At 35.1% G+C, this 26,628-nt stretch overlaps 1 long non-coding RNA gene across 1 annotated transcript; it reads left to right on the top strand.

Annotated features, from left to right (window-relative positions):
* On the top strand, window positions 1–24,460 carry LOC102027380. Its single transcript, XR_259557.2, has 6 exons — window positions 1–127; window positions 2,298–2,430; window positions 4,173–4,253; window positions 7,681–7,874; window positions 19,888–20,558; window positions 24,413–24,460. It is a non-coding gene; the product is annotated as an uncharacterized LOC102027380 (long non-coding RNA).
* Window positions 24,461–26,628: the final 2,168 nt, after the last annotated feature.

The raw sequence follows: 26,628 nt of genomic DNA, 5'->3' as shown, positions 1-26,628 counted from the left end.
GATGTCCTTCTGAGAAAAGAAAGTAGAATATCTGTTGTCTCTCTGCATGTTTTCAAGAAGAGTGCATACCAGTGATTCTGAACAGGAAGAAGCTTCTGCTTCAAGGATAATGAAAATTAAAGCTGAGGTAAATTCATAAGCTCATGGGCAAAAGCTCTGAGGGAACAGGAAGGGGGATGGTTGACAGTACTGAGAGACCTGAACATGGTGCCCCCTTTACAAAGTGAGGGAGACAACTTTATGGAGTTGATGTGGAGATACAGTTTGTTAGTTTTCCACTGAAGTATGACTATAAAACATTTTAGAAAAATCTTCCTCATGTTTTAAAGGGTTTTTTCTTTGTGTTGGTTATGGACCAGGAACTATTTTTTTCCTTGAAGATGTCACGGTGTCATCCTGCTGCTTCTTGTAGCTGGTCCTGTGTTAAGAGCAGGGTGATAAGAGAAGTGTTGGCAAGGCAAAATTGGGTAAAAGATATATATTCACCTTCGTTGTGTCACAGTTCATGGGTTGAGGTCCAAAAGTCCCTCTATCTTTTGTCCCCTTGACAATGCTTGTCTACCTTATGAGCACAAACTAAGAAGGAAGCCACAGACAAAAACAGACAAGAAGTGTCAGTCTGAAGTCTTCTTTGCTGGTAAATTGATCTCAAATTTTTCATTTTTCAAAATTCTCATAAACTTTTGCTGCTGAAGTCACGCAGTGTGTGGTATTTTATTAACTCAGTCTGAGTCTACAAATACACTGTTGTTATGGCCTTCTTTAAGTTTAATTATTAAGGCATTATCTCTAAATATAGTCACATTGGAGGTGAAAGCTTCAACACATATATTTGGGATGGGGGTATGGTTAACAAAAAGGCAGTCTAAAGCACTATAAAAATATAAGTGATGCAAAGCAAAATTAGAAGAGTAATTAATAAGATTGCATTTGATAAGTCTTTTATATGACAAATATAGTATAAATAAAGTTAGAGTCCTAACTATAGACTGAGGAGATATTTCCAATATCTATAGTAAATAAAAGTATTGTGAGAATATAAGTAACCAGTACACATCAATAATAAAAGACGATTCAACAGGAAATATGTGCAAAGGATATAAATAAGAATTAGTAAGCGAGGAAACAGAATAGCCAATACACATATGAAAAGTCATTCAACCATTTTGCATTCCTGTAGGGAAATACAAATTTTGAAAAATGAGATTCTTTTCATTTGCAGGTGATGGGCAAAATAATGAATCTGGCATTATCAAGAACTTGTAGCACCGGGGGGTGGGAGCTTATACAACTTTGTTGAATGGTATATTGGTAAAAGCAGAGTGGACAGAAGTTTCAGGTTTTCCAGGACAAGGGAACTTGTGCACCATCAGCACTACAGCTTTCCATTTTCATTCTATAGCTTATTGAAATTCCCTCATCTGTAAAGGAGGAGACACGCATCACCACTTGTCCTGAAATGGTTTTATAAAAGTAGAAGTTTGGAATTAATCCCAATATCTCCATCAGAAGAGATATATAAATTATAACCTATTTACATGATGGAATTCAGCACAGAATTTAAAGTAGTAAACTAGATTCTATATAAACCAACATGGATACTGTAGATAGACTTGAATGGAAAAATGTTCAATGAAGGAGAAAAAAAGCAAGGCATAGAATGTTGCTCTTGATAAGATAATTCATGAGTAATTTCATGATTTTGGAAGGCATAAGGAGCATGAAAACTAACAGTGTGAATCCTCCATTCCTGCTTTCATGGACAACATTCAAATTTTGTATTTTATTTATTCAGGAGAAAAGCTTTTTAGGGCAGTACAATGGGAATGATAAAAACAAAGTGAAAGTAATAGCTCTACTAGTTTCAGAAGAATTTCTTCTGGCCAGCCCTGAATTTAACAAGAATATAACAGGGATATTTAGGTAATCTACCTATCGATTTTAGAATTAATGAAATTCACAGAACAAAGGTCAGTTGTATGTCCTGACTTTTATCCCTCCAGCTAAATACCTATAGCAGCACTCAAGATATACTGATAGCTATTCTTTTTTTCTTTAAATTCAATCCCTACTCATGTCAATAATGACTTGGCCCTTCCAAATGCACCATCTTATCTCATATTATTATGCTTGACCCTCATGACTTAATGAGGCATTCCTGAATATAAAATATTTTCAGAGAAGTATTAATTTTCAGAGCTCTAGAGAAACCTCGAAACAGAGGCTAGGATTTGCTCCTTCGTTGTTGGCCTGGGGGTGAGCAAGAAGGCCAGTTCCCAGGCAGGGAAATTGCCTAGATCTGTTCCAGCAGCTTTTGCAGCCACTAGAGAAGTAGCTATATAACAGTTTCCCCAACCTGCTGCTCCGTCTCCCTGCAGACTCCAGGGAGCTATACCTGAGAAGCAGTAAGATTGACCTAGTTTATTGGAGGTAATATTTACATGTTAAAAGCTGTCACTTTGCCTCTTTATAACCTGTAGCTCAGTGAACTAAAAAAGGGGGGGTCTGAAAGGAGGTCAGGTGGCCAGCAGGAAGTACATGAGCACTTCAACTCATAGGTATCATCTTTGTTTCAAGTTGCAGGATTGTTCTAGCTGTGCATCACAAGTCACTGTTTTAATGCACAAATTGTACCATAGCACATGTATAACTAAAACACCTTTAAAATTTCCCACTTTAAGCCCAGTATTCTGCATACCACCTGGCAGCATAACTCATTTTTAGCCTGCTGCTATGTTCCTGAATCTGTTTATCAACCTTGATTCCTCTTACAACACTGATAAGAACACATTATGCAGGTGTCTTGAATTAGTTTAGGTTCTAATTGATAGAACACTTGAACTTGACTGAGGAGATACACACTAAACTGTATTTATATCTTTGTTTATCTGCTGTTTGCATTTGTATAAATATTTAAAGGAGAAAAATCCCAACCACTAAATAACTTTTAAAGCCAATCATGAAACCCAGTTATTCATTGAATTCCAAATTAATTTGAAAATTATACAGAAAAAATATTCAAGCTTTCATACTAAATCAATTATTTTCTTTTTGTTTATAATCCAATATAAATTGTTTGTGAGAGTATATTAACACTATGCTAAATATTTGAAAAACTTATCAGAAAATAATAATGAAATTTTTTATTTATTCTACAGTGAGTGGTATTATAATGCATAGTTGTCCTACATATTACTTACCTACAATTTTTAACTAATTTTTTAAATCTTACTATAATTGATCCATCAAATAAATTTTCAGAGATTAAATGAAAAACTACAGCCAAATAAATTTTTTCTGGTTTTTGAAGAGTATTTCATAGAATGAAATACAGCCTTATAAAGGTGTATTTTATAGGGAGTAGCTACTCTGTATGAACTTCTATGTAACCTGCACCTGAACAAATTTGCTAAACTCTTACAAGTACTTTTTGTGTTTCTCACCTTCTATTGTATTTGTCAACTCATTTTTAGCCTGCTGCTATGTTCCTGAATCTGTTTATCAACCTTGATTCCTCTTACAGCACTGATAAGAACACATTATGCAAATATTTTTATTTGATATAATTTTTATAGTTGCATTTTAAGCATGATATCTTATTTTGCTTCAATGAACTATAAATCCTTTAACTTGCTTTCATAAAACAAATAAATAATTTAAAATGTATAAACAACATTACCTTGGTATCATAATATTCCTTTGTTCTGCCTACTTTGCTTTAAAAACATTGTACTAAATTGAAGCAAATAGAATGCTACCTCTTTTTAACCTTATGAAAACTTTACAGACATCTTTTAAATAAATATACTATCTCTGTATAAACTTTAAATGTTTTACTGTTATACTACTGATCGGCATAGTGCAGAGAATTTTAAATGTCATACATTACTACTCCCAGCATGATTTGTTTCTTGAAACTGTTTTGAACAGATTACTATTAGAGACACATTTGCATGTTTGAAATTTCCTTGTTTTCAAATGTTTATGGCTTTCTTAATACTTATCATACTCAATTTTTAAGAAAAATCTCTGTATTTGGCACAATCATAGGAATACCTCGTCTTAACTGTATAGTATAATACCATTATTACTTATACATAAGAAATTCTTTTTTATGAAAATTAAATATGTTTACAGTTCAAAACAATAACTAACCAATTACTTTTATAAAGTATTCAGAATCCAGCTTTATAAGATCACTGAGAAAGACTATCATAAATGAAGAAAGAGGATCATTTTCAAGGTGGTAAAATGTAAGTTTATTGTTTTCTATTCCTCATACAGGAGATTAAGAGATGAAATCATTAAGTAGACAGCAGTGGGGTGAAGTCTCCAAAGAAGAAAAGTTACTGGGTAGGTCAAACAGCGGTAGTGATATGGGGGAAAGAAACTCCCAACACGAAAGGTATCTGGGACGAGTTCATGTTCTCTAAATTGAAGAGTGAATTTTAGGAACAACGGAGGTTAAGAGAAGAATGTATTTATTGAAGGAAAGAAAGCTTCTGTCCAAGAGAGAGGGACAGAAGGGACCCGAGTGGGCTGCCCATGAATCTGCCTCTTTTAAGGAATTTTATAGAGCAAAACCATGGGTGAGGCAGGTCCAAGGTGGAAAACATGAGAACTTGCTATGTGGTCATGAGTGGGACAAAACTATGATCAGCCAATAAGATTACAAGTATAATTGTTTAAGTAAAATTAATTATATCAGGCTGAAATGGGGAAGCGAGTTATGTGGCAAGTAGGCAAGAATACAGAATAGGGGTCTTTTGTATAGAGGGTTGGGTTAGTGATGCTTCCTGGCTTTTTAAAGGTGACAGATACCTGTTTAGAATATCAATCCCTGATGTCCATCCCTAGGGAAGTATATGGGCACCTTTGCTTCATCCTTTGTCTTGAGGTCTGGCCCACAGCAGGAGTGCCTTTCTCTCCCACAGTTGTAAGGTATCTTGTCTTCCATACTGGCTTCTTCGAGGGCCCAGTCCTGTCTGACTGCCTATTATATTTCTATCTAACTCAGCTGCCTACAACGGTAGGTAGTAGTTCAGAGGTACAGAAAAAAACTGAGGGATGGATAGGATGAGAAACCTTCAGGGCTATAATAGGCGGGGTAGACATGAAACGACAGAGAAATTGGGCTTGAGATCTGGTTAAAGTAGATTTACCTCGAGGAACACTAGAAAACAAATTCTAGATAGGAAGATTTGAAAAACATGAAAGACCAGACATAGGTAAAGCTAAGAATAAATAGAAGCAGTATTATCCAAGGTCATTTGAAGAAGAAAATAGATAAAAGCATAGACCACATAGAAACTATGTGCTTATTAAAAATGATGGTTTATGTGTGCTGAAATTGTGGTCATGGCATGGACAGTTAAAACTAGTGTGCTGTTATTCTTTTCTATCTGTATGTGGTAAGTATCCTTAATACTGAAATATAACAAAATTACTATGAGGTATAAAATATGGAATTTTGATTTATGGTAAACAAGTATGATTGTGATACTTAGGCTGCTCTTACTTATGTATAACATAAGCTCCAATGATTTATGGGCCACCTACTATGAAACATTTTTATAACTGAAATAACTTGATGTGTTGCTAGTGGATGGATGGCATTCTTTTACACGGTAATTCAGAGAAATGGACTGTTTCCATCCTTTTGTTATAAGCAATTAAGCTAGATAAAATATAATAGGAAGTGAGATAGGGCTGGGCCCTCAAAGGAGCCAGTGCAGAAGACCAGATGGATATCTTGCATCTGTGGCAGAAGTAGTCATATCTTCGGCAGGCCAGACCTCAAGACAAAAGATAAAACAAATGCACCTACATATTTCCCTAAGGATAAACATCAGGTATTGATATTTTAAATAGGTATTTACCACCTTGAGAAGTCAGAAAGAGTCACTAATCCAAACTCCAACAGGAAAAGGACCTGTTCTATATTCATGCCCACTTGCTATGTGACTCGCTTCCCCATTTGAACCCAGATTTACCTGAGCAATTATACATATAATCTTATTGGCTGATCATAGTTTTGTCCCACCTCATGCCCACCTTGGGATTTCCCATTTTTTCCCACCTTGGACCCACCTCGCCTTGTGGATTTGCTTTATAAACATCCCTAGAAAAGGCAGGATTGTGGGTGGGGATTTAGCTCAGCGGCCCTGCCTGACAAGCGCAAGGTCGTGAGTTCGGTTCCCGGTACCGGAGAAAATCCAAAAAAAAAAAAAAAAGAAAAGGCAGGATCCTTAGCAACCCACTCAGGACCCGTTCTATCTCTCTCTCAGATAGAATCTTTCCTTCTCCCAATAAATGTATTCTGTTCTTAATTTCCCATTGTTCCTAGAATTTATTCTTTGATTTTAGAAAACACAAACTCATACCAGATATCTAGCAGACTGAGAGCTTTTTTCCCCTGTAACACTTTGGCTGTTCCTCAGCTAAAGCCTTTGAGTTCCCTAAAGTCATCAGCAAAAAAGGTAAAAGAAAGGTGAAAAAGACATTTTTGCTTCTTTAAACATCAGTCCAGAAGTGATATAAATCATTCCAATACCAGAATGAGTCTTAGAATCAAAGAGAATGAGAAATGTGGACTCTTGTGAGGTTGATGTAGGGGAAAGAAACTCCCAACCTGCTAGGTGTCCGGCACAAGTTTGTGTTCTATAAAATGGAAGAATGAATTTTAGAAACAATGGAGATTAAGAGCAGAATATATTTGTTGGGGGAAGGAAAGCGACTGTCCTAGAGAGAGACAAAGAGTCCTACATAGGTTGCCAAGGACCTCGCCTTTTCTAGGGATTTTTACAGAGTAAATCCACAACTTGAGGTGGGTGTCTCTCCCACAGTTGCAAGGTACCTGGTCTTCTGCATTGGTTCCTTCGAGGGCCTAGCCCTATGTGAGTGCCTATAATATTTTATCTATCTTAGCAGCCTCTAACAAGGTTGCTACTTCTCAACAACTCTTTCTACAAAAACAAGAAATATGAATTTTGGTGACTAGTAAACCAATGCTATTAAAGAGATCATCTAGCTTATGTATCCATTTTGCTTATAATGATTTCCAGGCTCAGAAATAATAGCCAAATATCTTAATTTACAATTTAGACTCTATAACTGCAGTCTTACATATAATCATTCATTCATTCAGTATTTATCTTCTTTTTAATCTTGAGCTCTGCATTATAGTTGGTACTATAGATAATTCTTGTTAAAACAGCACAAATGCACATTTAAATTGAATAGCTATCATATTTTCCATTTTAATGTGCATGTACTGAAGTAATTTCAATGATTTTTTTGAAAAATTATAACCATGCATCTACTTTTAACTATTAGAGTCAGTGGAGGTTGAATAGATTGATAAATACCTCTGAGATTAAATGACTTGATGGCTCTAAGTATTCTTAATACACAGAATCTTTGTTTTCCTCATTTCAAAAACTAAAATATGGATGTATCTTATTAATTGACACATGCAATAAAAATTTTTGAGCATGTACCATGAGCATCTAAGATTTGTTTTATTCCTAGGATAAAGGAGAAATAAGTTAAACTCAATCCTCAAGTTTTTCGTATTTCAGTTATGGATACCATACAGATTTTAAGTGATATAGAGAAAACTAAAGCATAGAAATGGGCATAAGAAATGTTAAGAAGGTTTTTTGTTTTTTTTTTTTTAAGTAAGGTGATCATAAATTCTATTCTACCAAGTTGACATCTGAGCACAAATCAGAAAGACAGAAGGGAACGAACCACAAATAAGTTAGCAGAGTTTGCTCCAGACAAGTGTTAGCAAATGCAAAAAGTGTAAAACAGAAATGTGCTGGAGCAACATGAGAGAAACTTGTGTTCCTGAGTCTGAGAAGATTAAAAGAGTAAGTACAGACCAAGTTGGCTTTATTAATCTTCTCAACTAAAGTTTCAGCAAGTTTTTTCCTGAGTCTGGGCCCTGATTTTCCTTTCATATAGTAATTATTTTACAATAGTTACAGTTGTTAATTTTGTTTCTGTACCTCTGAGATGCAAGGAAAACTTTTCTCAGCATCCTGCCAGTTTAAGGACCCAGGGACTAACTACACTGAGGACCTTGGATCCATTTCTTTGGAATGTAAACATCAGAGAGGGTGTCCCAAATATTTCTGTTTCTGTGGGAGACTAAAAGCTTTAATTTCCACGGTCATGTTGCTTCAAGTTGCAAAACTAGGTCCTGTCTGGAAGACAGATAAAGGTCCTTCATTTCAGGTGAGGCCAATCTAAATACACGAGTCGTCCATGGGTCTGCTTTCCATGGTTAAAAGCCCCTGCAGAGCCTTTGTTTCAGCAGAACTGAATTCATTCACTCTCGCCTATTGCAGTAATCCTGAATAAAATCTTCCTTGCCACTTTAACTTTATACAGTGCAATTTTTATTTTGACAGTATTAGGAATCTAACCACAGCACTAGAGCAAAAGCCCAATCACAAATGGTCTTTTGATCATGTCATGATTCCAGTTTTCTTTAGAGTGAATGAAAATGTCTCTGGAGTTCTAAGCAGAAGACTGTTGTGGAAGAGCTTACATTCTGCATTGATTATTCACCCCGATGTGCAGAGTAGGAAGCAGAACTAGAAATAGAAAAACCAGTTACAAGGCTGTCGCAGTAAGGTAATCGGCTCACCCTTAAAAGAAAATAACCCTAATGAGCAGAGCCTAGCTGTTCATTTAGTATGGAAGGAAAGAAATTCCAGGTAGTTATTTATGAGCACTGGCTGACTGGTTTGCTGTGGAACTTGGAGAAACCAGAATGGAAGATTTGTGTGAAGGAACTTTGGGGACGATGAATCTGCTTTTCACCTGAGAAGGGGGACAGAGTATTTGTGTCCATTTGAAAGTTTTCCCTTGCTCCAGCCTGGCAGCCCAAATTCCAATACCATGTCCTCCCCTACCTTCTGTCAGGCCTCTTCCTATTAGCCTTTTGCATTGAAATTATCTCTAATTGCTTCATCTCCCTATTCATTTGGTTTCTGCAATTCTAGTATCATATAATATTTGTAACTATTGTATTATCTCCACTGAACTATGCTGCCTGTTCTTAAATCTCTACTTACTGATAAAAAGAATGTGTTGTATTTTATATTTTAAATTAATTGAGCATTAATGAAGCCAGGAGTAGTGGCACATGCCTGTAATCCCAGCACAAGGGAAGCTGGGGCAGGAGGATCGTTGTGGGTTCAAGGCCAGCCTGTGCTACAAAGTGATCTCAAGCCCAGCCTGAACTGCATACGAGATCCTGTCTCAAAAAAGAAAAAAAAAAAATTGAGCATTAATGGATTTTGGTGGATACAGCAATAATTAGTTTGCCAGTTTAATATGGAATATTATAGATTTTTTCTCTTTGTTCTTTAGTTGATTTTTGTTGGTTGGTTTCATTTTATTACATTGAAAAGATTGTATTTAAATTCTTATTAGGGTTTTGCAAGCCATAGCACCATGATGTCTTTAGAAAGTGATCTTATTTTCTCTCAAGCAAGTGTATATCTGACTTTATATGTCGGTATAAATGACATAAGAGATGATCATGAACCAGCATAGTTTTACTATAAAACTGAAATCCTACTGATCTTGTAACACTGTTCAGCAACCCAATCCCCATTAAGATTGCTTCTATATCACTTCCCAAACAGTGTCTATGTTGAGTAATGAAAAAAGTGCCACAGAGGTACACAGTAATACAAGACCTGAACCCTCGCAGTAGTTGTGGGGTTCCTGAACAGCTCTGTGGAGGTATGAAAGAAACTGTAAATTCAGCTCTTTGGTCAGAGTTTCTTCATTTGTAACACTGAAATCATACTTGCGGGCCTCTCTTGGGTGCTGTAAAATTAATTAGTGTGTCACAGTTCTTTGGTAATCATGAAATAAACTTACAAGAGCAAATGTTGATTGCTATTCTTAATGTAAATGCTAGTAGTAAAAAATAACATTTATACACTTTCCTATGTTTTATTTGATGATTTGTATTTGGTGAATTTAAATCCCATGGGGGGAAAAATATATATATATATATAAACCATCTTAGAAGACCTTTCTTAAATATGTAAGATTACAGTCTTAAAAAATTTTTTTAAATAAAATATAAAATCTATAAAGATTTTTCTGTTTCATTCTCTGTAATATCCTAAATATATGGAAACTTTCCTTATACTATAATCTGTCTGTTTGTCTGTCTGTCTTCCTCTATATATAAAGATACATAGACATACATATGCAACAAATTATATATATATATATGTGTGTGTGTGTGTGTGTGTGTGTGTGTCTTAAATAAAATGGGTAGGAGTTTTTTATGCACCTATACCCATAGTTTTGTTTAAAAATTCATCAAAGGCAATATAGTTTTGTATTCTTATCCATATTACAGATCCTCTCTCTCACACACACATACATATATACACACACTTGTTTTCCAAGTAAATGATTTATTACAGTTATTCCATCAATACAATCATTTGAAGATTGAAATAACACTTCAGTGTTTTTATAAAGCCAAATGATCTAGGTAACATAAACATTGAATCATAAATATCTTCATTTTAGTATTGTAATTTATAAAGAAAAGAGACTGTAATTTCTGCCTTATGCTTACTTTTTTCCAATGTTTTTATGATGCTTATTACTTATTCTTATATAATTGTTCTAATATGCTTCCTGAACTTCAATGTGTCTACACAGACTTTTCCAGTATTAGTGTACTCTTTTCTTGCGTTTAAACAAGTATTTCATTTCCTACAACATCAGCGTACTCTTCTACCTTCAATATCTGAAACACTATTCATCCTGGTAGAAATGTGAATTCAGAACAGATATTGCTACCATAGATATTTATTACAAATCTCACTTAACAAAAGCAAGATTATTTTGGTGACTTGTAATTACCAAACTGGCAAAGTTAACTGTCCTTATTCTGTCACTTAACTAATTGCCTGAGTCCACAAAACATCAGGGCAACCATACTTGGTTAGAGAAGACATCCATTCCAACTTCTTCAAAAGAACTCAGATAAACAAGGAAAAAAGAAAAGAAAAGCAGGAACAAAACTCTGTCATAATTAATGTCAGAATTATTACTTTGTCATCAGTTACTGTTTTGACATGTTTTGACATATGAATTCTATGATGCCTCAGTTTTGTGAGCCTGATTGTGTTGTTGTAGAATCTGCTTTCTCATATCAATGAACACCTTTGCCTCGCATTTGGGGGAGGACAAGTTACAATATTCCTGCTATTTCCTTCCTTCTCTTACGTTAAAGCCTCACATGCTCCTTTAGTTCACAGTGATCATTTCCATTCTGGAGAAGGGGCCTTCTTAGGGACTGAATATTAGTGCCTCTCAAAACTTACGTATAGTAATCCTAAACTTTCAAGGTGATGATGTTAGGATGTGGACTTCAGGCGGTAGCTGAATTAGGACACTAAGGTAGAACTCTCAAAATGAGATTAGTGCCCTTGTGAAAGGGACCCCAGAGACTGCCTTACTCTCTTTCTGAAAAGTGAAAATCGAAGTTACCAGCCTACAACCCAGAAGGTAGCTTTAACCAAACTGACACTACAATCGTGAATTTCCAGCCTCTAGAACTGTAAGAAATGAATATATTGTTTATAAGCTACCAAGTCTGTGGTAACTTTTCACAGGAACCTACATTGAGTTTTTATTCAGCTAATGTATTTTGTTTTTTGTGTGGCACTCTGAAGTACATTACTATTCTTACAAGTTGTTTTTTGTTTGTTCAATGTTTTGGATTTTTGGTACCAGAATCGAACTCAGGAAGCTTGTGCTTGCCAGGCAGGCACTATGTCACTGAGCTATGTCTGAGGCACTCTACAAGTTTTATCCTTAACATTTCTCAACAAATTATCTTGTCTCTAAATTCATATGTCTATATATGGGCATCTTTCAATTATTTAATACATTACATTTCAAATAACCACCAAAAATTTATTTAAAATTCAAAATAGATTATCCTTGGTAAATATCATTGTACATTGGGTTTGTATTGCTAGGCCAACAGCAGAACCATTTAAATATTTTTTTAGCAATACTGAGCTAAGCAATTATAGCATATTTATTAAAAAAATAACATATTTATTACACAAAATATATTTTTATGTTTCCAATTTTGTATAACCAATGTATTTAAGACTAATTGAATTGCTCATAAGAATTGATAAATAATAACAAAACAAGTATATTTTAAAAATAGAAACATTGTTACCATCAATAACCCCTCTCAAAACAGATGTGGTTCCATTCAATTTGTTTTTTGACAAAACAATTTCAAATTGTTTAAAGTACTAAGTTCTCAGTGAGTATTTGGTATGGGCTTTCAGAACTTATAGTGAAAGATACTTTATGATACCTTCTGCCTTCACCTATCTGCTATTTAACTCTATTTTTTTCTTTTACTCTATATCCAATTTTAACCTAGTGGCTCAACCAACAATGACTATAGACAATGTTACTTTCTCCAGTAGTGTAATTTATTCTCAGGATTTAGCTTGCTGCTGTCACCAACACTGGATCTTCCACCAAAGCCAACCTTATTTACCATGCTGATATTTCCTTCTTAGTTACAGTTCACATACAAATATCAGTAGTGCTAAGATGTACACTTTATGCATTCAACTTTCCATGAAAATGATAAAGAATTGTGTCATTCTACTTTTATTGCTTATGAGAACCATGGCAACTAAGGAAGGTAGAGCTCTGACATAGAGTGGTTTTCAAAAGGCAAAAGAGCTTTTTCAGTATCAAAAGAAGCTAAAAGTCTAAGGACTGAAGGAAGTAAAAAGTAAACTCCACTGAAGAAGTTCTCCACATACTGCAACTAACACTCACCCTTCTTTCATTAACCAGTATTTCTTGTGTTTAAAATTGACTTGAAATAATCTAAAAGGACATATAATAAATAACCATAATAATGTGAGTATAGAGTTTAAATACAAAAGGTATGTGAAGTGAACATCTTGACTGAGTACCATCATTCAGAACATTACTTTAAAATTTTTGTATTGGTACATGTTTGGCAGTACATAGCAAATACATTTCTTGTGGAGAGTTGGTGCATGCATACAACACATCTTCATTGTTTTTTCATCCCTTTGCTCGTTGCTCCCTCTGCACTCCCTCCATCCCTTGACCCTATTCTCATTTGAGAAAGAGTTATCCCACTATTTATCTATCTTATATTTTGCTCTTTATTTGTACTTTGGATTTGTCATCCAAGAGAAACCATGTAATATTTAAGCTGGTGTCTGATTTATGTCCCTGAACATTATGGTCTCAAGTCATTTCCTGCAAATGAATCAGATTTATCCTTCTTATGGTAGAGTAGCACTTCATTTTATATAAATACATTTTCTTTATTCATTCATCTGTTGATGGACATTTAAGTTGCTTTCAAGATTTAGCTATTGGTAACTGTGTTGCTATAAATACGGGTATTCATGTGTGACTGTAATATGATGTCTTCAAATACTTTGGGAGGAAACCTAAAAATGGAATAGAACATTATTTTTAAGATACTGTTTTGTCAGATGTTTCTTTAAGCTCAAAATTTTGGTTTTAAATGTATCTGCTTTGATGTACATGCTTCTAGAGTTTTCAGTTTTATTGATCTACTGTAAGCACTGAATGAATATACTTCAGATTGCTGTTTCATTTGTGAATACTAAGAGAAGTTTCACCAATGTTTATATGGTCATTTTTGTAAATAAATCCTAATGCGCATGTGCAAAAGATCCTAACTAGGGATGAATTGCTAACTCTAAAACCAATACATTCACATTCATCCTGACAAGTAACATCAAACTGATTTATAAGTGACTCTAACAAATTTTCCACCAGCCAATTTCTATATAAAAAAATAATATCAGTTAATTTTGTTCATCTGCTGAGTATGAAACTATGCATCACTGTGGTTTGTATTTTTGTTCCCATGATTATTAATGAATTGAACATTGTTTCATAAATTTTATGAGCTATTTGTGCTGATTCCTCAGTAAAATTTGTGAAATTGTTATTTGTCTTTTTTATTTATTCATAGTAATGACAATATATTTTGGATATGTGCTATGTTGGTTTATGTGTTGTAAGCTCTTTGCTTGGATAGTTTACAGATTTTCACACTTCATAAGTATCTGATGAATGAAAATTTCATGCAAAATTGTTTTATGTGTATTGAGTAAAATACAATCCCATTGCTTCAGGTCCTTTATTATTCTGTAATTTTCCCCTTCTTGAATTTGAAATGTTAGGCATATACTTTTCTTATCTTAAATTTTAATATAAGGTAAAAGAAAAATAATATTTAAACTCATAACTATAGATTATGCCAGAGGGGCAGTGTATTTCTCCTCCATTACAAAAAACAATATGTCCTAACCAGTATTCTTCAAGAATATTAGCAATTTTTAATCATTTCCTTTAGTGTAGGATTTGAGTTGATAAATCTAATTGGATTCATGCCCTGGCAAAAAACAGAACTGAGAGTCTAGTTAGCAATTGGACCTTGTTGTATTTTACTTCATTTCTTAAATCTTTAAAACATCAGGAAGTCCCTCCAGAATTTAAATATTACCTAAAATGCTATCAGAGCTAAAGTACCTCCCTAAACCCATTCATTAGTTTATAGGTATATCCAAGGACATTGCACATTGGTTATCACAATATACAGCATTGATTTTAGATTATTATTTTAGTCACTACCCTGAGGAGTTCCTTACACATTGGGTGTGAGATTCCAAGCCAGTAAATCATCAAATGATACTCTTCTGTCATTCAGTGATGTGGTAAGTACTCTTATAACAATGTTTGCATGCATTAAATAAACTGGGTTTCCAGAATTATTACTTAAAATTTCAGAAGTCTTTTCTTTTTATAAATAGAGGCAAGGAATAAAACATACATATTGAAAAAATATTAGTGTTGGATACGTTTATCGACAAGAAACTACCAAGATTGCAGGTTTTACTTAGCATCTTTTTACTAATTAATAGAGGGGAATGATGGAAAACTAACCATTCATTGTTTTAATCAGGAATGGAGCTCTTGTCCACATACTGAATCTGTATTTCCTGACTGTGCAACCTCTCTAAAAGTATAAAATACAAACCTATCTTTAGTAAGAGACATAGAGAAATAAGAGAGAGGCAAAAGCAACTTCCTCAGCATAAATTTAAAAAAACTGAAGCAGTTTTCCAGAGATTTGATGAAATAATAATCTATCTGCTTATAATTTATCCTGTTCTTCTTACATAAAATTTGTTAATGCCCAAAGTGAACCAGTATATTTCTGTTAAGCAAAGCTTTGGGAATTTCACATAAAAGAAATTCTTAGAAGTTTTAGCATGTGTGAAAAGATTTGATCAATTGCTGTAAATATATACAGAATAGAATAAGACAAGAAAAGTCTTGCATTTGCAAATTAAAGCTATCAGGCAGGTGTGTAATGTCACATGCCTACAGAATCCTATTTATAAATGCACATTTTAATACCGACTCATTGGCCCTATTCATTAAGGGGAAAAGTGCTGATTAGAAACAATTTTCACTTTTTCAGGGCACCCCAAGAGTTCTTTCTTAAAAAAATTCTAATTAGAAAGTTTAAACTCATTTTAATGAATTCATAAATTTTTATGAATTCATAAATATTGTTTCATTTAGATTGGTCCTTGAGCATTATATACATATGTATATACATTTACATAATATTAAAGTTATTCAGAGAAAGTAGCCATAAAGTAGCTTTTATTTAAAGAAAAAATCAAGTGGACAATGTGTAAACTTGTACTGTAGCTTTGAATAGCTTAAAGTGATATGTTTTTTTAAAAAAAACTCTACTGCATTAAAATTAATAAAAATGTTTCTCCTAAGGCATCTTCTGTTTTTCTGAGAGAAAACATTCATCTTACATTTTTTTTTCAAAGAACATATATATTATTGTTTGGAAAGCTACCTTTTTGCTAAAACAGATCTCATAAAATATGTATTTAATTCTTTAATTTTAGCTTTTAAACAAAGAGTGAGCTATGATTTGATTTATGTTCTAGAAATACACATATACAGCGTTGTCAAAGATCAATGGAATGTCAGGATAGTTATCAGTCAACCACAGGAGTCCTGGAGGTTGGTGAGGAGGCCATGCTTACAAGCTAGAATAGAGACAATGGACCTGTAAACAGAGCTAGCTGTGGGAATGAGAAGTAGAAGACAGAACCCGAAGATATTCAGGAGGTGGAATTAATGCGATGCACTGACTGATTGAATGTGAGCGATGAGATAAATGGGTGAGCTGAGGATCAAAATGAGGTTTCCTAGCTTGGGTGACCGGCTGAATAGTGATTTCATTAACTAAAAGGAAAGAAAAGAGGAAAGAACAGTTTTAAAGAGAAAGATAACAGCTGTGGCCTAGAACGTGTTGAAACTAAAGTCTTTTATGGGCATCCATGGAGAATATATGTAGTAAAACCTTTTCAAAATATAGATCTATATTACATGATTGAGGTGATATTGTTAAGATAAAATTTAGAACTCTCTGGAATAAAAGATCACTGTTATAAAGTGATTGAGTTAACCTACTAAAATCATGTGTAATGAACAGGGAACCAGTGCTTTAGTTGAACTTTGAAAAACACAGATACTGAGGAAATATGTAGCCAAAGAGAAATCAGGGAAGAAGACAAAAAGAGACCAGGAAAGAGAGAACATAAATAAGGCACAGATTGTTGTACCACTGAGTTCTCAGAGAGAAGTAGTAATCTGCACTATCAGCTGTGTGCAGAAGCGTCACAATTATAAGACTACAGCTGAATTTCAGAACAGTTTTCCAAAACCTATTCAGGGAAGATCCTAAACTGGAGTGGGTAGGGGGATAAAGCTGAGGATGTAGAGCTCAGAAACCCACAAGACTATTTCCTCTTGTTTTATTAGTTTTACTTTGCATCAGTTTTATTTAATTGTATCACAAAACTACTTTAATACACTTCAAGTTAACTCTAAGTAGGAGCTGCTGTACACATACATTTTTCGCAGCTGATTCCTCTCCCTAGCTATTATTCAACAGATTAGTTCTTCCGTTTAAAGACATTTGATATTAAAATTACATTTATCTGTCTTACTAATCCTAAGAATTTGTAAACTTCCCATCTCTGTAAATCCTTTCTCTCTCTGAAGGGTTTGGTTTGTGTTATACTTTGTATCTAAAATGTCCTCTGAAATCCACCAAGTGTTGAGGCCCAAAAGCTCGTCAACTGTCTTGTTTTGTTTTTTGGTACCAGGAATTGAACTCAGGACCTTGGGCTTTCCAGGCAAGCACTTGTGCCACTGAGCTATATCCCTGGCCTGCCCATCAAGTGTTGATGGCTTGGTATTAGTGGGACATGATGGAATCTTGGAGAAGCTGGGCCATTGAAAGGGATAGTGGCACCCTCCCAGCCCCTTTTTCTTCATATTTTTCACTACTCTATGTGAGGTAACTGGGTTTGCTCCACCACACACTCCTCAGCATGATGTTCTGACTTACCCAAAGCCACAAAGCATGAGAGTTCAACAACTAAGAACTGAAATTTCTGAAATTGGGACATTTCAAATTAATTATCTTATATATTTTGTACAGTAAGAAAAAGCTAACACAATTCATATGCAGCATCTTGATAACTGGAAAAGACTATCACTAACAAACTTTATTTGATTTGAATTTAAAAGTAACATTTGACACTTAAAGACTTAAAAACACAGAAGACAGTGAGATAGGATCATTACATAAGATAATGTTTCAGGATGTTACATCTCTTTATCACAAATGAGAAGATAATGAATGGAATTTAATTTGCTGTTTGGGCAAATCTGCGGTACTGTACTTCAAGATCTATTATTTTTAATTTTGTTTCTATAAAATATAGATTAAGGTATTCTAAAAACAACAAGAATCTGCATAAGGAATTAACTTGACAAGATAATAGAATATCGTGTTAACTTGAGTTCTACTGTGGCAAATATTTATTGATCTCTTGGAGGGAGGACCACTTAAAAACACTGTATTTTCTAAATATCTGTCTTAGTTACTTTTCTCTCCTTGCTGAGACAAAACACATGACACCCAAAGTTAAAGGAGGAAAGGTTTATTTAGCTCACAGTTTGCAGAGGCTTTAGTCCACAGTCAGCTGGCTCCAAGGCACGGTGGCATCGTAGAGGAGAAACAGTTCATAACAGGTGGAAGGTAGTAAAGCAACAAGGGACACGATAAGCCTCTTTCTTTCCCTTACATTACACCCAGGCTATCAGGATTAGGGTGGTGCCAAACCAATCAGTGGACTGATTTAATAATCATCTATTCTTAATCCCAGGATCACACACTCTAGATTCAGACACTTCTGAAAAAGCCCCATCTATGACCATAAGAGGTTTTGGGGGGACATCTAGATCCAAACTGTAACAATATCTTCATTCAATTTTGAAATTCTCATCTCTTGCATGTATCATCTTTCCATTTGTTCACAGTACAGTTTAAAAACAAGTTATACATGTTATATAAATTTCTGTCACGAAGAACTAGCACATTCAAATCCATACACATTAAAGAGAGTTTAATAGAAGATCTATACACCTAACTGTGGAGATGGATAGACAGAAAAACTGAAACGATAGTGAAATATACAGTGCCAGCCCATCTTCCACACTACACTGTATATTTGGGATGGGAGAAAGCAGTAATGGGGAAACTATAGAAGGAGCGGACTGCGAGACCAGTTGAGTGAGAAAGCTGAGGGTTTTGTGGGGATGCTCAGACAGCTTGCAGTGCAGCCAGTATGGGGAGAACAGTGTCCCATTCTCCTCACCCCCGCCTCATGCCTAACCTGTGCCCCTAGTGCCAATATGAATCCAGAAGGCAGGGGAGTCTGTTGGTGTCATCAGTGCAGTTCATCTCCAGGGGCATGAAGTGGGTGGTGCACTGTGAAGTTCTGCCTGGGGTTAAATGAAACTGCGTTTGAAAAGGTTTAATGAGAGAATGTTCACCAGGGTTAATTTACAAGAAAAAAATATTTAGAGAATATTCTGCCATGTACCATTACAATGGCTAAGGGCTGGGGATACAGTTGTGTGGCACAAGTGCCTGCCTGGGAAATGCAAGGTCCTGAGTTAGATTCTTGGTACCAAAAATAAAAAACAAAACATTACAATGGTTGAAAGACTGAAATAAAATAAAACGAAACAAACAACAACAAAAAAATACCTGGAATGAACACATATTGACATGGTTAAAGAGAAATCTAAACTGTAATTGATTATTTTCCACCATACAAATTGATATGATTTTGGCACATTTTACCAAAACCAAGGACAATTATGACCAAATAATTCTATTATGGAAAGTATAGAAATAGTTATATTGTTTATAAAAAATGCTCATATATAATACTAATGACAATATCATTTATACCAATAAAAATGAAAAAATCTAAATGCCCAATAATGAAAGACTAAAGTGTGTTACATTTATAAGATGAAATATAATACTGCAATGAAAATACCTATTCAGTGAACAGATGAGACTTATGCAATGTTTAGTAAAAAAGAAAATGCTAAAGAAGAATTATGTTACCACTTACATAGCATTCAGTTATAAAACTTAACAAATGTTATTAAGCATAATGCTGTAGACATGACTCTCTACTTTCATCTGAGAAGTATCTATGCAGATACCGCACTTTTCAGATATTCAACTAGGTAAACACTTATAACTTGTTTACTTTTGTATATGTGTGTTATCACTAATATTTAAAACAAGAACATTAAAATAAAACAATAGGGAATGAATGACAGCACAAATGGAAATATTGTTTCTTTCCTCCACAGTGGGTATCGGTGCTGCTCGAAGTTTGAGTCTGCTTCCTTTAGAACCAGAACTGTCAGGTAGTCCTCAACAATTTTGCTTCCACTCATCACCAAATGAAGGGGAAAGAAGGAACCAATGCAGAATGAAAGGTCGTGTATTCACAGAGCCTATTTGGGGAAGTAGTAAGTTTCCCCCCAAAAGGGCAATGAAATTTTGATTAGTAGAGATTTGCAGAGAAGCAGTTCAGTTGACTGAACAAGAGCCAAAAAAAGAGAGAAGAAATGCCTTACTATGTGTATAAACAAAACAAAATTCTTACTATAGTGTAAATATACATTAAAGTCTAAAAGCAGAAATATACAAAAACTAGTGTCTCAAAACCAAAATGCATGAGACCAAGGCAACTAATCCCTATGACTTCAAGCAAGGTCTTCACAGAAGGAGCAAGATGGGTGTTGCTCTTCCAAGGTCTAGAATCCTCTCAGCAACAGCTTAAAGAGGGGAATCTTTAGAAGAAACACAGCACAGGTGCGTTTGGCCATACTCTCCATAGTCCCCATCTGTTCGGTTGATTATCTCCACAGAAGAGCTCAATAACCCAAGTGTTCCCATAGAAGGACAGTCAGAAAAATGCCACAGTTTATAAAAAAGGAAACCAAAGCTTATTCTTCAGTGACAGAAAGGATTACAAGTGAGTACCTCCAAAAATTCAAGTGTCACACAAATAAGTAAAACTAGTTTTTGTAAATGTTTCTCTCCTGAATCAAAAGAATTTGCTCCAGCTCAATTGGGAGGACAGGGGTTTTAAATCAGCAGCCAAGAGAGATTCAAAAGATCGGTTTTAAAGGGTTTTGATTTTGTTCTAAATCAGATTTCTCCCTTTAGTCTTGTCAAAAGAATCTTTTAAAGACATTCATTATATTTCTTTTGTATAGTTTCATAGGTACCAATAAGATAGCTGTTTAAGACCAGAGAGTTCTTTAACTTTTTTTCTTTTACATGTAGAGGTCTTTGTAATTTAAAAGGTCCATTGTCTGGCCATTGGTAATTAGGTTCCACAATGGTATGTATTTATTCAAATGTCATCTTTCTGTGGAAAGACCAGAAGGTGACCTTACCAGCTTTGAAGTAAAATTTTACCATGAAAGCAAGAATCAATTTGGAAGATAGTGCAGAAAATCCCCTATGTTCTCCCAAAATTCATTCATAAGATGTATGAGTTTTTGGAAAAAGAACAGGGACACCAAACACCATGTCCCTGAGAAGTCCTTTTCAATCCCTAAGACTCCAGCCATGTCAAGAGGACTAGAAGGCAGACCTGAACTGGAGGGTCTGGGGAGATATTAACTAAAGGGACACTAACTCCCTCATGTGTACAGTGGGAACTGGGATGTCAAGTGTCTTCTGTAATAAGTCTTCTACATGTGTATCAAAGGCAAAGTTCTTTGGAATTCTGGTCATTCAGAGGGACAAAGAAAATTAATTATGTCAACGTTTACAAGGCTACAAAAACCCTCCTTCCATAGTGATGGTCTGGAGCACCTCCAGCCTAGCCAGCTGCCACCAGACTCTCCCTATTTTTTACTTTCAAGAAACCTTATGTCTTGTAGCATATCTGCAGATATTTTAAGTCTCATGGCAATGTGCCTCACTGTCCTAGTCTAAGGACAGAACACAGAAGTTAACTTAAGAAAGCCAAAGACACTTATTACCATAGAACGTGAAGGTTGATGTTCAGTACACATGTCTTTAGCATCCTTAGGGACATATGGCCACAGGGACATGTGGACACATAGACACTTGGAGGTAACTCTAGACATAACTGTGGATTTATGACACTGGGCAGGTCTCTCTAGAATTAGACTATCAAGACAGTAACTAGGCAACACAGATTAGATCGCAAAAGGCCATTATGGTTGGTTCTTCTTGATGAGACAAGCTCTCCTGAGAGTTTGACACATTCTGACAAAGATTATACCACTACTAAAAGAGAATCTTCTATGTTTTAAAGTCCCTTTGCTTCCAGCCTGGCCACCTGGTACAAAGTGACAGTTATATCCTTGGACGAGTAGAAACGGACAGAGAATTTTGTCATTTGGTCAAAAGTCAAGCTCTCAAGGGCATAGAAGGAGATGAGAGAGGAACCTCATCTCGTTTTTGTTTCAGGGATCCACATCAGAGCTTTATCCAAACAGATGCTAACCGCTAAGGACTCGCAACCCCACCAATCTGCAGAGGCAGCTTAAGCATCTGGCTTAGTAGGGTTTCAGGCTTGTGTTCGACCCTGTGGAGCTCTTTAGTCAGAGAACAAAGCCAAACTGACTACTTCTGAGAGAAAGATGACCACACAGTCAAGACTCAAAGTGAAAATATCCCATTGTCAATGTAGCTATAGACCAGAGCAATACAAAGTCAAATGTTTTTCTTCTATTAATCCAAATTTGGGAAGAAAAAAGAGGAGATTTTTGCTCTCCACTCAACTGGATTTCACAGACAGCAGCCAAGAGCCTGAGGAATGCTTATTCTTCTGCTACCATTTTAGGTGCTGGGTTTCCTTTTCTGTGGCTTCCAGGAGAGCTGAGAAGCTTTGGTTTATTTGAAACAGGGCACAAAATCTGTAGAGAAAAAGAGGCAGTTCCCCTCTTCTCTTTGCTGGTTACCTGGAATAAATGGATGTAGACCAATTAAAGAGAATAGAAAGCATAAACTTTATTTTATGCATGGATTAATTACATAGTGCCATAACCTACATGTTCAATATGATTCAGAGTCTTACATATCATATTTCTATAGGAAAGAGAGAGAGTAGCAATGTAAATATATTTTAGGAACAGTCAACAGGCTTCGAGAAAATACACTATCCTAGGACTGAATCTATTTGTCCTGCAGAGCAGACAATTCCTTGTAAGTCTTTCTCATTGGGAGCAAAAGAGAGAACAATGGTGTGTGACAAAAGTATGCTCAAGTATATTGACAGACTTCGCTTTTTATTCCTGTTAATGAAAACACAGGGAGTAGAACAGAAGTAAATATTTATTCATTGTGGGATCTAGACTTGGGGAGGTAAGAACAATTTGCAGAAAGTGTCTTCCTGAGGTGGAAGGGACAGGAACAAGAAAAGGTCAGAGACCTGGATTTGGAGGTAGGTTCCAAGGCCTCTCAGTTACGGAAGCAGCACTGTTTCACATGTTCTTTTTTGAGTTCTCACAATAGCTAACTGAGAAAGATAGTCCCAAATTTGGATTTTGTCTAGTACAGCATGGAAATGGAGCTTGACAACACCATGAGAAACTTCCGATTTGGGCGTATTACGATAGGCAAAATGTAATACCTTCACTTCCTTAGTCAGGAAACCTTTCATTCAGCTGCAGTTATAGCTCAAATTTCACTTGTTAATCTCATCATACAGCAGTTTCTCAGGGTATAAACTATTGAGGTTATAAGAATGGGATAGTACAGATTTTTCTTCTGCCACTTCTGTGCCTTTCTTCTAGTTACAGTTTGGAAGAAAGAAGATAAAATAGAAGCTAGATAGGTAGACATATAGACAAAAAATTACTGTGAATAAAGCAAAGTGTGGTTTTATGCATCTATATCTATTTAGATGTGCTCAGAAAACATCAATATAAAGTTTTAATCAATAAAAATCCAGCAGTAGCAGTTCTAAAAAAGCAAGGTAACAGGATTATCAATAAGACAAACACCAAAGCAAACAAGATAAAGAGTAAACTCAAGGTCTAATTCGACCAATATTTTAAATTAAATGTCAAAAGAAACTGGACACATTGAATGAGCGTGGCAAAGAGGAGTGTATGTCTTCATGGTACATTTTTGTAATTTGATTGTCTAATTTGACCTCAAGTTAAGACTGGATTTATATCTAAAGGAAAATAATAAGTAATAAAACAGAGAAGTACCTGCTTGCCTGGCAGATCCTATATTAAAAAACAAAACAAAACAAAACAAAACATATACACAAATAAGATTTTCCTCCAAGAAGAAATATATTTTCATGACAGGTATGGAAATATCCTTTAAAAAATGTATCTGACAGTAATTAAGTTTCTATTAAGTCTGTTCTTCATTTTTACGTTCAGATTTACTTAACAGCCATTAAATCCTCAGCTTTTGGTTTTGCCCCTAAGTGAGATTCTTCTATGCTTTTCTCTGTGGTTCACAGCAGGCAGTCATCCTAACAACAATGGCAACTTAATACTAGAAGAGAATCCAGGTAGTCAGAGAAACAGAGAAATGAAGTGATATTTTAAAATTAATCTTTAAGTTTATCATTTTGCTGCAAAACCAAATTGATTTGCTTTAATCTCATGTACTTTTGTAGGATGCTGTTTTGGTGGGGAGGTTTTGGAATCAAACTTGTCCGTAGGTTAACAGAGGGCAGGCAGAGGAAAACCAGGGGGTTAAATAGAATGTAGAGTGTAAGGGCCTGGAGAGTGAAATCCAATAGGTTTGTTTCAGACTTAAGCTAATGAATAAAATTCCATATTTTTGTTATAACACTGACTCATTATCAAATTATCTCCACAGCACTCTATGACACAAAGGACCCAAAAATCAAATAAAGAAAAGTTCAACAAAGTTTTAGGAGAGTGAAAAATACTGTATATTCCTGTATTAATTAATGGCCAACAGAAAGTTTTCAAACAGAATATATTAAATAAAAGCGCAAAAGTGCACTGATATGCTTGGGTAACACTACCCCTGTCTCTGCCCAAACACTTAAATAGATAAGAGAGAAGCAAAACAGTTGGCCTATATATGAGGGAGTCAGCTTTTTAACATAGAGGCACAGAACTGCATAGCTTCTAAATTCCTACCAGGTCTGCACTCAGTGGAGAGAACTGCAGCTCCAACCTTCTGCACATGGTTGTATGACAAAGATGAATAACCCCCAATCTGTGATGTCACGTGCTTCAAGTTCATGGTCTCACATCATCGAGGGAGAAGTTGTGAACCAAAGGAGGAGTTGTATTGGAAATCGGAAGAATAGTAGGTCCTCATTTTCCAAGAGGGGTCTTGAGAGGATAACATCAGAGCTCTCTGTCAGGGGTATTTTATACAGCCAAATCACAAAGTGGGTCAAACAACAACCAACCTAGAGGATTATGAGTATAGTTGCTTAGCTAATATTGATCCAGTAGGGAAACAAAGCATACAGAAAGGGTTGATGGGAGCATCATTAACTTCAGTTTCTAACTTCTAATCACAGCAAGAAATAGGCACCTGATGCCTATCTAGGGTCACTGGACTGCATGGTGCTGATTACTATATAATCTCAGGGTGCGGCTTTTCCTCTGGGGAGGTTTGCATATGGGACTATTGTACTTCTACCACGAGGCGTTGCTCTTTTCACATTCTGCCCCAGCTGCAATCTTGATAAACCTCCTCCTCTGTCCTGACTCCCTCGGCGTCCAACCCCTCTCTGACTGCATATTAATTTCTATCTCACATAGCTGTCTGTAATAGTTGCTTATGATAATGAGAAAGGAGATTTTACAAGAATAGTGGTATTTACAGATAAAAGGGGAAATGAAGACTGAGGAGTAAATGCCTCAAAACATTTTCACAATTTTTAACGACAAACATTTGCAAACTGAAGATTTGACACACAAGAAGTATAAAATGGTGGCACTGATACAAATGGCAACATTATGATGGCCTTTATTTCTCCAGACAAAGAAAAATGTCTCCAGCATTTGTATGAAAATCATAGATTCCAAGCTGAAATGCGCTGGAGAACCATCACTTATCACAAGTGTTTATGTTTTCAGCTGTCTCCTCATGAGCAAGGAATTGTAATACAGCAGATTACCTGTACTTCATTTGAAACGTTCTTTTCAAAACAACTAATATACACATAGTTTTATTTTTGATTTGCAGTTTTCTATACTAGGTAGCTTTTGTAATTATTGTTATTTTCTTTTTCAAATGGAAGTTTTCCTTTACAAACTGTCTTTACCAATATTTATGTAATAAGGAATCAGCTATTTCAGTCAATATTTAATGCTAGCATTTATTAAGGCAGCCATGAAACATGTTTAGGAAATGAAGCTATAAGAGACACTTTTTAAAATCAAAGACAGCTTTCCTGTATTGATTATTTCAACTCTCTACCAATGTAAATATTAACACTACACCCACGTGTTTTAATTTCATGTAAATGATATTATAGTGCATTAAAAGTTTGTATGTACATTCTTGTCATTTGAATTTTTCATACTCTGTAAAAGTCAAAGTAGTTGCTCTGTATTTAGGATGAAAGAAGATTAAAAGTTTTAGAAGTACTGACTATTTTATTTTATGGACAAATAGAATATTAGTGCATTGCTATAAATACTACCAGCAGTTTGCAGAAAGAATATATTTAAAATAAAGAAGTGGAAAGTTAAAATTGTGTTATTTATCCATAGCATTTGCTATAGATTGAAAGGGATTTGTAAGTCAAAAGGAATGAAATGAAAGCAAGAAAAGGTCAAAGAAAGTAACCAAGATAGAATGCAGAATAGGTAAATGAACCCCTAGAGAACAACACGACAGGAAGGGCATAACGATAATGGCATATACCTCAGCCGAGATATAGAAAATTTAGTGCCAGATTTGGTCTTTACGCGGTGTGTTAAGTAATTTGAATAGAGAATTTTCCATTGTGAATATGTATTTAAGTGCCTTTACTTCAGATAAGTGTTTGTTTCATTGATTGCTGCACCTAATAATGGTAATATCTAAATGGGATTTGCTTGGCA

This window comes from Chinchilla lanigera, unplaced genomic scaffold (assembly GCF_000276665.1).
Source record: "Chinchilla lanigera isolate Chin_1 unplaced genomic scaffold, ChiLan1.0 scaffold00006, whole genome shotgun sequence".
Classification (NCBI taxonomy): domain Eukaryota; kingdom Metazoa; phylum Chordata; class Mammalia; order Rodentia; family Chinchillidae; genus Chinchilla; species Chinchilla lanigera.
The sequence above is the reverse complement of the archived record's forward strand: the minus strand, read 5'-3'. Positions and strand labels throughout refer to the sequence as shown.